We start from the raw sequence: 12,643 nt of genomic DNA on the forward strand, positions 1-12,643 counted from the left end.
AATGCTGCCTGTCCTGTCTTAGGAACTGTTGATGAGGGAAGGCTGGTGCTGTTTAAGTTATATCTTAATTAATTTACCACCAATTTTTAGCATTTAACTAAAAATCCTAAATAGGGGGCTATTTTCCTCATGTGAGTAATAAGCAGAGGGTCAGTGCAATGTGCAGTGGCCTGGAGTCCAGCCTCTGAAGGCTGGGTGTCCTTACAGTCAGCATCCACTTTCAGGAGTGGAGCTTCTGGCAGCTCCGGGCCATCCTGCCACATTGTGGGGCCCTGCACTCTTCTCTGTAAATTTTTCTCTGCTACCCTGTTTTGAGAAAGTGACAAGACAAGAAGCTCCAGAGCAAATGGGTTCCTCCACTGCTCCTCTGGTCAAGTCTGCACTGGAGCACACATGCCGTTGGAGATGGCTTGTATGGGAATCAGACCCAGGGTGTGAGCTACTGCGGGGCGATGCTGTCTGAGTCATGAGCGCATCTCCAACGTTAGTAGGATGTTCAGTCAACTATTGGTGGGAAAACTGAATGGATGAGGCGTAGCCCCCATTTTCCGAGCTTCTGGGAGCCAGGCATGGTGCTACATGATTTACATACAGTTTTTTAAATTCTCACAATAACCCTGCAAGGTGGGTATTATTATCCCTTCTATCTCCATTTTCCGGATGAGGAAACTGAGATGCATAGAGGTGAAGTACCTGGCAAACGGAGGAATTAGAGCTCAGATCTACATTATTCCACCTCCTGTTTGGCTTGCCAATGAAGTCCCTTGCCTTTCTTCAAAGGAATGAGTAGGAGAATCCTTGAGCACTGACTTCTGAGATGAATTGGTTTGTTTTTAGAGCCTTAGGACCTGGACCACATCCCTTTGGGCAATCCTGCTGTCAAGCATCCTAATAAGAGGCCAGTCCTGGTACAGGAGAAGAAGGTGGGACTGCGGGCTTTTGACTTAGTAGTGGGGTATGAAGGCAGGTGGCAGAGGAAAGCATGGGAAACACTTTCCTCTCTTTGAGCCTGGAGGAGCTGGGGACTTAAGTCCTGGCTATGGGAGACGAGCCTCGGACACTCTGTGCAGGATAGTAAGCTTGTCCCTGCAGCACAGCAGCAGGCCAGGAGCTAGGTGGGGGACACTGCTTTAAGACATCACTGTGGTCTTAGGTCTTAAGCTCTGAGAGGAGCCGTGTTTAACATCCAGTGGTGGAAGGCCCTCAAATAATGACCCTCAAAACATACCAACACGCAAATCCCTGGAACCTGCAAATGGTACTCGGTGTCGCCAAAAAGAACCTTGCGTAAGTCGTTAAGGATCTTGAGATAGAGAAATTATCCTGGATTATCTGGGTGAGCCCTAAATGCAGTCATACGTATCCTTAGAAGAGAAAGGCAGAGGGAGATTTGACACAGAAGAGAAGGAGAAGGTGACATGACCACAGAGTCCGAGATTTGAGCAACGTGGCCACAGCCAAGGAATGCTGGCAGCCAGCAGGAGCTGAAGGAGACAGGAACACGTTCTGCCCAGAGCCTCTGGAGGGAGCGTGGCCCCACTGACACATTGATTCCAGCCCTGTGATATTGCTTTTGGACTTTTGGCCTCCAAAATTGTGAGAGAATAGATTTACGTTGTTTTAGGACAGCAAGTTTGTGGTATTTTGTTCCAGCAGCCCTAGGAAACGAAAACCTCAGGTTTAAGTTTTTTCTGGTTATAATCTCTTCATGTTATCCCTCAGTCTTCAGTGACGTTTTGTTAAGCATTGAAAAAAGAGAAGATAAAAAATAAAAGAATTAATGAGTAGAGCTGAAGTTTTCTGGTCTCAGAATTGTCTAGTGTGAGGTCCCTTGGGGTAAACACATAGCCCACGAGAGTGACTACAGGGCGGTAAATTTAGGATTGGGTCTGAATGCATATTTAAGAGAAGCCTCAAGTGCCATAGCTTAAACAAGAGGGTTCACTTCTCACATAAAATGAGTCTAGAGCTGGGTAGTCGCTGGCTGGTATGGCGGCTCCACAGCGTTGTCAGGGCCCTAGCCTCCTTCTGTCTAATTGCTCCAATGTGAGGGCCTCATCCTCGTGGTCCAAGATGACTGCCAGAGTTCTAGTCATCACATCTGAGTCCCAGAAGCAGGATTAAGCTGGCAGAAAGAACGGCTCACCTCCTGACTCTTGGGGAGGCTTCTAGGAAGTTCCTCACACATTTCTGCTTACCTCCCTTTGATTAGAAATTAGTTTCATGATGACACAGCTGCAACAGATGATTGCCTCTGAAATATTTTACAATGTGCCCAGCTAAAAAACAAAATAGGTTCTGTCAAGTAAAAGAAGGGGAAAAGGATATTTGGAGGCAACTAAGCATTTCTGCCCTATCAACTATTCAAGTTCTAGAGTTCTCCAGTGAGGCTGAAGGAGAGGGATCAAACTGTAATTAACTGATGTGGATTTTTTTTTAACTATTTCACCTGTAGTAGGTCTTGGTTCTGATGCTACAAAGTAAGTCTGATGTTTGTAAACTGGAAAATACCCAGGCCAGAGTGGATAGAATGACTATGAGTCTGAAAACTATAAGGAATAAAAGAAGAAATGGGTTGTTTAGCTGGAGAATTATTTTTTTGAGGACAAAATGATCTGTTTTCAAATAAATTCAGGGCCATCCAGTAGATATGAGAGTGAATTACATCTGTGATAAGATAGAAAAGGAACGGGGTGGCAGGGGGGTCAGCTGTAGCTCAATATGAGAAAGAACTTTCTAACAACTGAAAAGCCAGCAATGGGACAGCTGCCTCAGGGGGAGGTGCTTCCCTCGCTGGGCTGGGAGCTGCCAGGGATGTGGAGGATGGGTCCCGGGTGGGAGGTTGGACTGGATGACCTCCCTTCCGACCCCGTGAGTCTGTGGGAAGTTGGGGGCGATGCGCCAGGGGCTTGTCAAAGACCAGAGTAGAGGACACAGCACTGTGGGGGTCTGTGTCTTAATAAGAGTCAAATGAATTAGCCTGTCAGGGAGAGAATTTTCCATGCCCCAGGGTAACAAAGCCTCGGTTGTTGCTGGGCTAGGGCCTGGAGCTCTGTGCCAGCATCCCGAGTAAAGAATGCAGGGAGTGTGGCTCCAGCTTGGAGCTGAGCCCTGAATATGAACGGTCCAAGGTGGGAGGGGGCCAGGAAAGCTGGACAGTGGGGCCTCATTTTATTTGACTGCTGCAGCGCTGGACTTGGTAGGGGCAGTCAGCCAGTTCCCTGAGTCTTCTGAGATAAGCCTGGCAATCCAAGATTCCCAGGGTCAAGGGCAAGGCCAGAGGAGGGTGGGGGGGGGTGGGGGGGAAGCGGGGCTGGAGGCCTGGATCTCTTCTCTGACTAAATCTATCAATAGATTTAAAGACTAAAGTCTTCTGCAGACCTATGCAGAAATTTCTCCCAGAGGCTATGAGTCAGTATATGTCTTTAGGCTGCTATTTTCATAGGTGTTTGGATTGTGTTGGCTCTGTTGTGAGGTGCCCATGGTAAAGCATGAATAAAACATGCCTCTCAAGCCAGAAGCACAATGGCTCACCTTCCATGCAAGGATAGTTCATCCCCAGTAACGTCAATGGTGAGCATACAGAGAAAATGAAACATGGATAAGACTCTGTCTTAGGAAGTTATGATGGTTTGGCCTCTTTTGGTTGCAAGTGACAGAAGCTACTTCAAACTAGCTTGAGCAGAAGAGGACCTGTCTTGGCTCCTGAAACCAGAGGAGAGCTGGCACAGAGGATGTATGGCCTCATACTTTGCCATTGGGGCTCTCATCCCTCTCTCTCTCCTGGCTTGGCTTTGATTCCTTTTGCACAGTAGCCAGGCAGTTGCCTGGGAGAAATGGTTCAGGGGGCTCCAAACCTACAGCTCACATTCCAGCTGCCCTGTGGCTTCATCTTCCTTCTGTCCTTGAGCTGGAGGCCAGGTCTCTCCTGGACAATCATGCTGATCAGAGGGTCTTAGGGAAACAGGAAGACCCTTAGCAGGGAGCTTGTAGACACATCCCAGGGCTGCCATGCCTTCCTTCTTCAGCTCCCCAGGAGTCTGGGAAGGTTAATTTGTTTATGCTTAACCAGGCACCTCGCCAGTGTTTCTGTGAGCAGTGCCAGGGCCCTTTAGGGACTTAAAGTGGTGGCTGCTCCCAAGCTCTGGACAGGAAGAGTTGCAGCCAAGGAATCACAAACACATCTCTCTGAGTCAGCGCAGGCTCCTCAGTCTTTCCATCACTCTTCTTTCCTTGCCTTAGCCTGACATCTCAGACCCCACAAGCTCTGGACCCCAATGTGAACTTGGTCTCTTTGCTTGGTATGTGTCAGCTGCCTGAGGGAGGCCTTTGGTCCCAGCCTGTAGCTGTGGCCCCTGGAGCCTGCTTTTGGAATCATCCCAACAGAGACAGGCTGGATCTCTGCCCTGGAAGAAGCTGTTTTGACAAATGCTCAGATGCTGTCATTCCTCCTCACATTGCAGTGCAGGGGCACAGCCTGCTCTGCTTGCCTAAAAGCCATTTGGGTCTGAGTTTGTCCTTTGGAGCAGGGCCAGGGACATAAAGAATTTAGAAGAATTAAACAGAATTATTAAGCAAGAGAGATCTCAGTAAGATTTGACTTCTAAATTGTCACCATGTGTCCCTGTGATTTCTACCTGTAAGAATCAGGGTTCTTAGTTGTAAGCAGTAGAAGACAATTCTGGCTGATTAAGCAGAAAAGGTTTGGTAAAGGGATGCTGGGTGTCTCACAGGATCAGTGGCGCCTGGAGACGCAGACTGGAGGCTACACACCCGGAATAATGCTCCATTACATGTTGCAGAACTGGCCTAATGAGAAAACTGCTGGTACCGCCACTGCCGCCGACTGGATGCTATAGATTGCATCACTGCCAGGGACCTGATTATTGCCATCACGGCTGCCTTCAGTGTCAAAGCCACTGCTGGCTCCGGAATGTGACCTTGGCCATCCCTGCTGGCCATCAGTCACCTGCTTGTGTTTTGGCTGCAAAGGAGGCTGGGGAAGTGACTGCTCTTGTTTCTATCTTTGAGAAGCAGGATCCGTAGGGTGGCCAACTCCCCAAATCTATGATGGGTCTTCAGAAGGTGCTGGGCAGCTGGAAAACTTGACAGCTGCCCACTAAGCCCTCTGTGTAAGGGGTGCACCCTCACCTCTGCGGGAAAGCAGATTTCATGTCACTCAAGGGCCCTGCTTGAGGGATTGATGCAGTGACCACATCTTTGGGGTGGTAGGAGGGGAGTCATGGAGGAGGTGAGGCCTTCAGGGCTGAGTCATGAGCAGGAAACTCAAGTTCCTGGTGGCAGTGATGGGAGGACAAGGGCCTGCAAGGGGGTTTCAGTGGCAACATCTGGGGTCTGTCTTGTCTGTGTCTCCAGGGATGGATGATGAGGTTTCCTGTTGGTCACTCCGGTTGGTCCTTGCCCTTCAGCCCTGGGTTGCTGGGCTGGAATAACACACTTTCCAGACTGTGTCTGCCCTACAGCTGTTTGATGTAAAATGCTAGGCAGCCATCTAAGATTCACCTAGAAGAAATCAAAGGAGGAAGCCAGCATGTGGAGTCCAAAAGTGGGACTTAATCCATCATTGTCATCTCTTTTAAAATTTCCTTCTTATTGGCTCTCCCAGCGAGATGTGGCTCCTAGGGTCTTGCTTGGGGACTGTGCTACCCAATACCTGAAACAGGCCTCTAAAAATAAAGCTGACATTTATTGAATGCCATGTGTCAGGCCCTGTATGGAGGGCTTTACATAAATTATCCAAGTTAATCCTCATAGAAACACCATGAAATACGAGCTATTATTACCCCTATTTTACAGTTGAGGAAACTCAGGCTTACAGAGAGGATAAATAGCTCAGCTAATGGTTAGCCACTCAGCAGTGGAGCTGAGATTTGAATGTTAGCAGCCCAACCTCAAAGGCTGCAAGGCTAAACCCCCTCTCTAGGTCTTGTCTTCTGAGAAAATGCTTTGACTCCCTAAACACGAGGCTTGGAGTCTCCTTTCCTCTTCTAAGGTTCAGTCTAAGTCAAGATTAGAAAAAGCTCTGCTGTGTACAGATATCTGTGTTAGGTCTTGCACACAAATAGAAAATTCAAAGTGACAGGGTGGCAGCCTCTTCCTAGGTCACATAGCCTGCCATCCTTGGATGCTTAAATCTGGAGCTTCACTCAGTGCCTCACTTGTGAGTGAAGGATGACCAGGACGTAGAAGAGCTGAGGCTGAAGGCAGTGCCTCCCAGGAGGATGTTCCTAGGTTTGAGGCTCTCACTCTTTAGAAGAGAACCAGGAAACTGCCTGGGTGGGCAGGAGCATCCAGCTGTCTAGGGCAGAAGGAAAACAGAGGACTCACTGAAGAGGAGATGAATGGAGAGAAGAGGCTTGACTGGGAAAGAATAAAATGAGGCTCATCCATGGAGGTCTCAGGGGGCTGAACAAATGCCCGCAGGTTGTGTTAGGCTTCTCCCTGTGGACCCCCTACTGTCCACTGTCCACATGTTTTCTAATTATGTCCTTAGGTGGTTATTTCCCCTATTAGAATGCAAATTGCTCAATGACAAGGACCGGCATGTAGTAAGTGCTCAGTACATGTTTGTTTATTGAGAAGAATGAATGAGTTCTTTCTCTCAGGAGAAAGATGCAGCCTGAGAAAGGAAATCCTAAAGAAAGAAAAAATTCTCTTGGAGGTTAGGTTCTGCATCTCATCTGGCAGAGACTGTCCTGGAGACGTGAACACCCCGCTGTGAATGTCCTGCCTGTTGGAGGATGCTGTGCCACATAGCCCTCTCTCCTTCCACTGAGACTGCTCTTGCTAATGGAACCCCCAGGGTGAGAGCCTGGCGCCCGGGGTGTTTCCATTCTTGCTCTTCCAGCAGAAGAAGGTGGGTGAACTCTATACTCTAAAGGCTGAAAACTGTCAGAAAAGAGATATAAGTGGCAGTGGGGGTGGAGAATTATAAAATGTCAAGAGTCAGCATGGTGTCTTGGAGGAAGTCATTCATTCAGTAGGTATTTATCTAGCATTTGCTATGTATCAGTCAATGCTAACCACAGAGGACTGAGTGATGAGCAAGACAGACAATCCCTACCCTCAAGGTATTTATAATCAAGTCAAGACAATTAATCCACAATTATGGTATAGTCTGAAAAACCGGTTGGATTATACAGGGTATTTTGGGAGACAGAGGAAAGGAATGGAGCCCAGGTTTGGGGAGTTGGGAAGTGGCAGTGAAGCTAAAACCTTGAGTAGGAATTGGCCAGGGCAGATGGTTTCAAATGCAGGCAGAAAAAACCTGGCCTGTCAAAGGAACTGAAATAAGTTCCATCTGGCTGGATGTAAACTATGCCTGGAGCGATGGTGCTGAGACTCTGGAGAGTTAAGGCTATGTAGGACCTGATTCGCCATGTTAAACAGTTTAGACTCTTCTGATATAACCTGAGAAAAAGCTGTGATCCCATGTTGCTTAGCTTCTGTATAGAGTTGCATGTAGAGAAGGGCACTCCAACCACTAAATAATAATTTACATCTTTTGACTTACATCTCTTAAAGAACGTTAAGGGGGGTCCATTTCACAACCCACATTTCATAAGACTTCTCAGAAGTCCCCTGTTTTCCTCCTAATTGTCTCACTCTCCAAAGCTGCGTCTCATACCCCAAATCCCAGAATGCGTCCCCAGCCCAACCCACCTGGTTTCCTTTGTCCCTCACTTCTAGCCTGTGCGGTGTGGATCCAACGAGCAGTGCAGTGAGTCAGCTTAAAACAGCATCAACCCAGGGCTTAAAACATGAGCATGGTAAACCTCCCTCTCCCAGCCCCAGTGCCTGGTCTTATGCATGTCCAACCAGCCTTACAAGGTTTGTGTATCTGGGGTACCTCTGCACTCAGGCTTTCCTGAGGCCGTCATCCACCTTCTCGATGCCTGTGCTGTGACACAGCCCTGGATTCAGGCAAAGTAGAGATGAGGAAAACTGACCAAGAAGACCCAACTGGAAAGAAACTGAAATCAGAGCCAAGATCACCCAAGGGAGCCGTGAAGCCCAAAAGAGCTGGGAACAGATGGCAAATCCAGAGGCAAGGCCACTGGGCAGATGACAGGAAATTACATGAAAACAAGAAAGTTTTAAAGCAAAAGGTGGAGGTGGAGCCCAGAGAATTTCCCCGAATTGGAGAGCATAGCAGCAGGGTGTTTGGAAGGCAGCTGCAGCCTCATGACCTGCAGTGAAGGGAGAGAAGGCAGTCATGGTAACCGCCCAGCCAGCCAGCGCCCCACGGTTTTACATTTTAATTCCTCCAAGCCACGCACTCTGAGTGCAAGATAGAGAGACAAAGACAGAGAGAGAGACAGATATGGGTTGAGGGGAGAGAGAAAGAAAGATGAAGACTCAGGAGGAGGAAGGGGGGCGGGGGTGAGGGGAGCAGGAAGAGAGAATGGAAAAGAGGGGAGAGAGAGGCAGCATGTCATTCATTCCCTACCCCACCCACAGGTCCACCACAAACTGAGTTTGCTGGACTCTCTCCAAGGATCCTAACTTCTGATTCTACCTCTAATAGGCTTTAGTAGGAATGGTTGTGGAGCATTTTTTTCCTTTAAAAAATTCCAAGCAGATTTATGCTTCTAATTAGCTTTCCAGTTGTTGGAACTGTGTGTGGAAAAACCATTATCTCAGAAGCCAGGTCCAACCCTCAGCAGATAGGCAAGAAGTCCCCTTTGAGAGCCGCTTCTCAAGTGCTTCCTGTTGCTGAGCTGCCTCTCCGAGAGCCTGAGCTAGAGCCGCCTTAGGGACACGAGGAGCAGACAACTCAAGGTCTGACCAGCCAGGAGAGTGTTTGCACTACACAGGGCCAGCCAGGAGCGGAATCCTGGGCCCCCGTCCCTGTGATTCTAATTAGCTGGTAAGCCACTGAAGAATCATCTAGATAATAATTGTCCTGGATGGGAAAGGATACAATTAGGAAGCCACTCACACGGCAACTTCTCAGGCCTTAAGTCACACCCTAACACACCCTTGCTTGGAGTTAGCAGCTGGCACCCAGCCTGATGATGCGATACGTGTGGATGAATCTAGATGCTGATGTGGCCTGGGCTTTTTGAATGAGCAATCCAGGCTCTCCCCCCAGCTCTGTGGGCCCCACTGCCAGACCCCAAAAGAGGTAGGCCAGCTGGGCTATTTCCTGAACCATAGTCTCTAAAGAGCATGAAAATATCACCTGAAATGTGGAAAGGCGGAGAAAACTTTTCTCAGGATGAGTATTCTATGAACTCATTAGGAATGCTTTGATAAACCACTTGGGGGTCAAAGGTGAGACTCCAAGGAGTAAGCTTGATCAATAGTAAATCGTTGCTCAATTGCCATTTAGGGAGGGTGGGCCCAATTAACCATGGGCTTTTGGATTAATGATGGGGGTATGTGTGTTTGGTGCCAGAACAAATTGCTCAGGGAGCTTGAGAACTGGAAATATTTTTTCTCCTTCTCTGCCTCTCCCCAGCTCCATCTTGGGCTTTCCTCTAAAGCCTTGGGTTGCCTTGTCCACGGCACTCCTCTGATGGCATTTATAAGCGCACATTGCTTTATTGAAGAGGCCGACTCCTGTTCTTCTCCACCCTGCAGGGAGCTTCCCCCAACCCAGCCCTCAGTGTAGGGTTCATAAAGGCAAGCTCCCACACCAGCCTGTGCTTGGCCCTCTCCCCAGCCCCTTGCCACTTGCAAGCCCCTCCTCAGCTCCTGCCCTCATTCCCATGGGCTCAGTGCTGGCTCTAGGTCCCACCCATTGAAAACTAGACTTCACGCTCCAGGGACCCCTACCTTTCCTGGGATTTTGAGCTTTGAATTCCTGCACAATTCGATGCTGTGACAACTCTTTGAGTTTTGGGGAGGCCCCTGCAGTCCCAGATGAGAGGATTCCACCCTAGCTATCAATCATGTAACCCCTTCTCCATCAGGCCCCTGGGAACTCCCGTGCATATGAGGAGGGGGACATTGCATGGCCAAAGCCTTCAAGACATAACCCACTGTGGATCCTGTTGGGCCTTATACCGTATGGTGGGCTCTGCAGATCTGAGCTTAGGAAAAAAGTGGCCTGAGGAGCAAGGCATTTTTATGAGTGGGGAGATCTTTTAAACCCACTGGCCAGGGTTTTTCTTTTATTAAGAACAGCGCCTCCATGTTTGAGCCCAGAGACGACCCTAAGAAGCTATAGCTACTACTGATTGCACACCTTCTGCAGTCAATCCTCACTCTTGTGTTCCTCAGGAGTTGTTTTCTATAAATCTCCATGAATGCTGAATTAGTGCACGAGGAACCATTGCTCCTAGGGGATATACAGGGTTAGGTTCCTCTGGGCCTCTGGGCCTCTGGTCACACCATCCATCATTGTCACCCATTCAGTATACATCCTTGTTTTCCATGTGTTTCTGTCTAAAGACACCTAATTTAATATACATTGTTGATTCACTAGCATTGAACTCATGGCTGACAGCACTATAACTCATGCCTGAATGAAGCTTATCTCACACATACGGATTTTCTCCATAAGGCACATTCCATTTCTTGCACATGGGAACACTAGACATCACTTCAGCACTAGGCCTGGCGCCATTTTAAGCAGTGACATCACACACACATGCAAAAATACAAAAATATGAAAAATGTGACATGAAATAGACGGTGAAAAGGACTCTTGTTACAGTATGAGAGCTGAAACTAGAAGGCAGAGCATCACCTTCTCCCATCTCAGCTGGAATCGAGTGCGGCAGGTCATTCAGAATTTTCACTGCTCTGTCTGTGTCAGCAAATGACCGTGAGAGGGCTGTGCCTACTGGCTTTGGGATTACACATAAATTTAGCAAGTAGGCGAGTTTGCAAATACTGAATCTGCGAATAATGAGGATTGACTCTATGTGCCAGGCAGTGCCCTGGGAGATGAGGACGGGCATGACCTGTGTTCTGCAGGTGTGCTTGAAGGTGTGCATTTGGCCTCCCTCCTTGGCCCACCAGGATCTGATGGCCTTGGGGGAGTTTGACGGCTGCACAGAGTCTGTGTTCCAAATAAACCATTTCCTGGGGTTCGACTCCTTAGCAGATGGAGGAGTGACATTCTGCGGGACTCACCTTAATATTAAAGGTGCAGAACATCCGTGGCAGCTCTGTTTGTACTGTACAAAGAACAGCTCCTTGTAATTTGGTTCTTTTTGAACAGTTGCTAATAATTTTGCACTCGATTTCCATTTAAATGGAAATATTAACCTCTGGAGCCTGCAGAGGAGCCTAGAAGGGGCTCATAAGCATGGCTCTTATCTCCATGGCTCAGGGTGTCCCGGGAGTCAATTCAAACACACTTCTAAATCACTTTCCTCAGCAGATGAGGGTCTCACTGCTGTTTTGAAAGACCCTTCCATTCTCTCCCAGAAAGGAAGTCCGCTTTCTCATTTACTCGCCTGCCGCTATGTGAGGAAGTTCTTCTTTAAGTCTAACCTAAAGTTCTCCTGCCAGAACACAAGCTGCCTTTTTCCTGGACCATCTGGGGGGCAGACAACGGAAACCCACTTCCTAAACTGACGGTGAAGCTCCTAAAAAACTGAGCAAGAGACCCAGGTGGAGGCCGGAACAAAGCCCCAGGGTCATCAGAAGAGCATTTTGTCATCCAACAACGACAAGAAGCCTTGTAATGCTGTGTGAGTCACAAAACATTTTCACGTATATTCTGCCACTTTATTCTTCTAATTCTTCTGTGAGAAAGGTACTCTGTTTACCTAATTCTACAGATGAGGACCCTGGGGACTAGAGTTACCCCAAATCAATTAGTAACTGGCAGGGCTGCAATGATTAGGAAGTGCTGGCAGCTGGTCAGCTTCTCTATCAAGAAATCAGTGATGATGATGATGATGTAACCCAGAATTCAGACACTGGACATCCCTAAAGCCTCCGTCTTGCTCCTTTAACGTTTCAGTAGATGTAGGCTTCCTGCCCTGTCACATATGGCAGAGAACCCCATGCTCTTTCCACTCTATCCTGGGTAGGCTGTATCCTCAGGCCCTGAATTACTTCTCAATCCTTGGTTCTCCCCTTGTGTTTTGTTTCCTGCTTTGGGTCTCCCTTTTTTTGCGGATATTCTCCCCAATAATAGACAAGCTGAGGTGTACAGATAGTAAGTTGAGGTGTACAGATATCAAGTGACACCTGACTGCCGCATACAGTTGGGCAGTTGGGACACTGTACAAGGGGGCCCTGTTGAGAGAGGGAGGTGGAGGGTGGAAATCCAGCCGAGCAGCATTTGCCAAGTTGGGAAACCTGAGGTGCTGCATCCTAACCAGAGGGAACTCTCTTATTTATCTGTCCAAAAGGGACGTCTTCTTCTAATTTGCACAAAGACATGCTATAGTCTGGAGCTGACCTTCAGGAACACATTCGAGGTCACACATCGAGAAAGTCGTGGCCAGAGTGGAAAGCCTGGTCAGCTTCCGAGTTCCGGTCTGGTGCACATCCTCCCTGCTAATGCTTAGTTCCTGGGGTGGGAGAGGAAGATGTGGAGGTGGGGAGGCATCAGGGAGCCAGAAGGGGTGATGGATGGAGGGAGAGGACGGGCTGCCCTCACCCTCCCTGGAGAAGTGCGGCCTCCCTGGTCCCAACTGTCCCATCACACTCCTCA

The 12,643-nt window shown here is 48.5% G+C and overlaps 1 long non-coding RNA gene across 2 annotated transcripts in view; it reads left to right on the forward strand.

Moving 5' to 3' along the window:
- Window positions 1-11,693, forward strand: part of LOC139083850 (uncharacterized) — an 82,005-nt gene extending 70,312 nt beyond the window's left edge. For both annotated transcript variants that reach the window (XR_011540849.1, XR_011540850.1), the window contains exons 7-8: window positions 6,688-6,877; window positions 11,488-11,693. This is a non-coding gene — a long non-coding RNA (uncharacterized lncRNA). The remainder of the gene's footprint in view (window positions 1-6,687; window positions 6,878-11,487) is intronic.
- The last annotated feature ends 950 nt before the right edge of the window (window positions 11,694-12,643 follow it).

Source organism: Equus przewalskii, chromosome 6 (genome assembly GCF_037783145.1).
Source record: "Equus przewalskii isolate Varuska chromosome 6, EquPr2, whole genome shotgun sequence".
Lineage (NCBI taxonomy): Eukaryota > Metazoa > Chordata > Mammalia > Perissodactyla > Equidae > Equus > Equus przewalskii.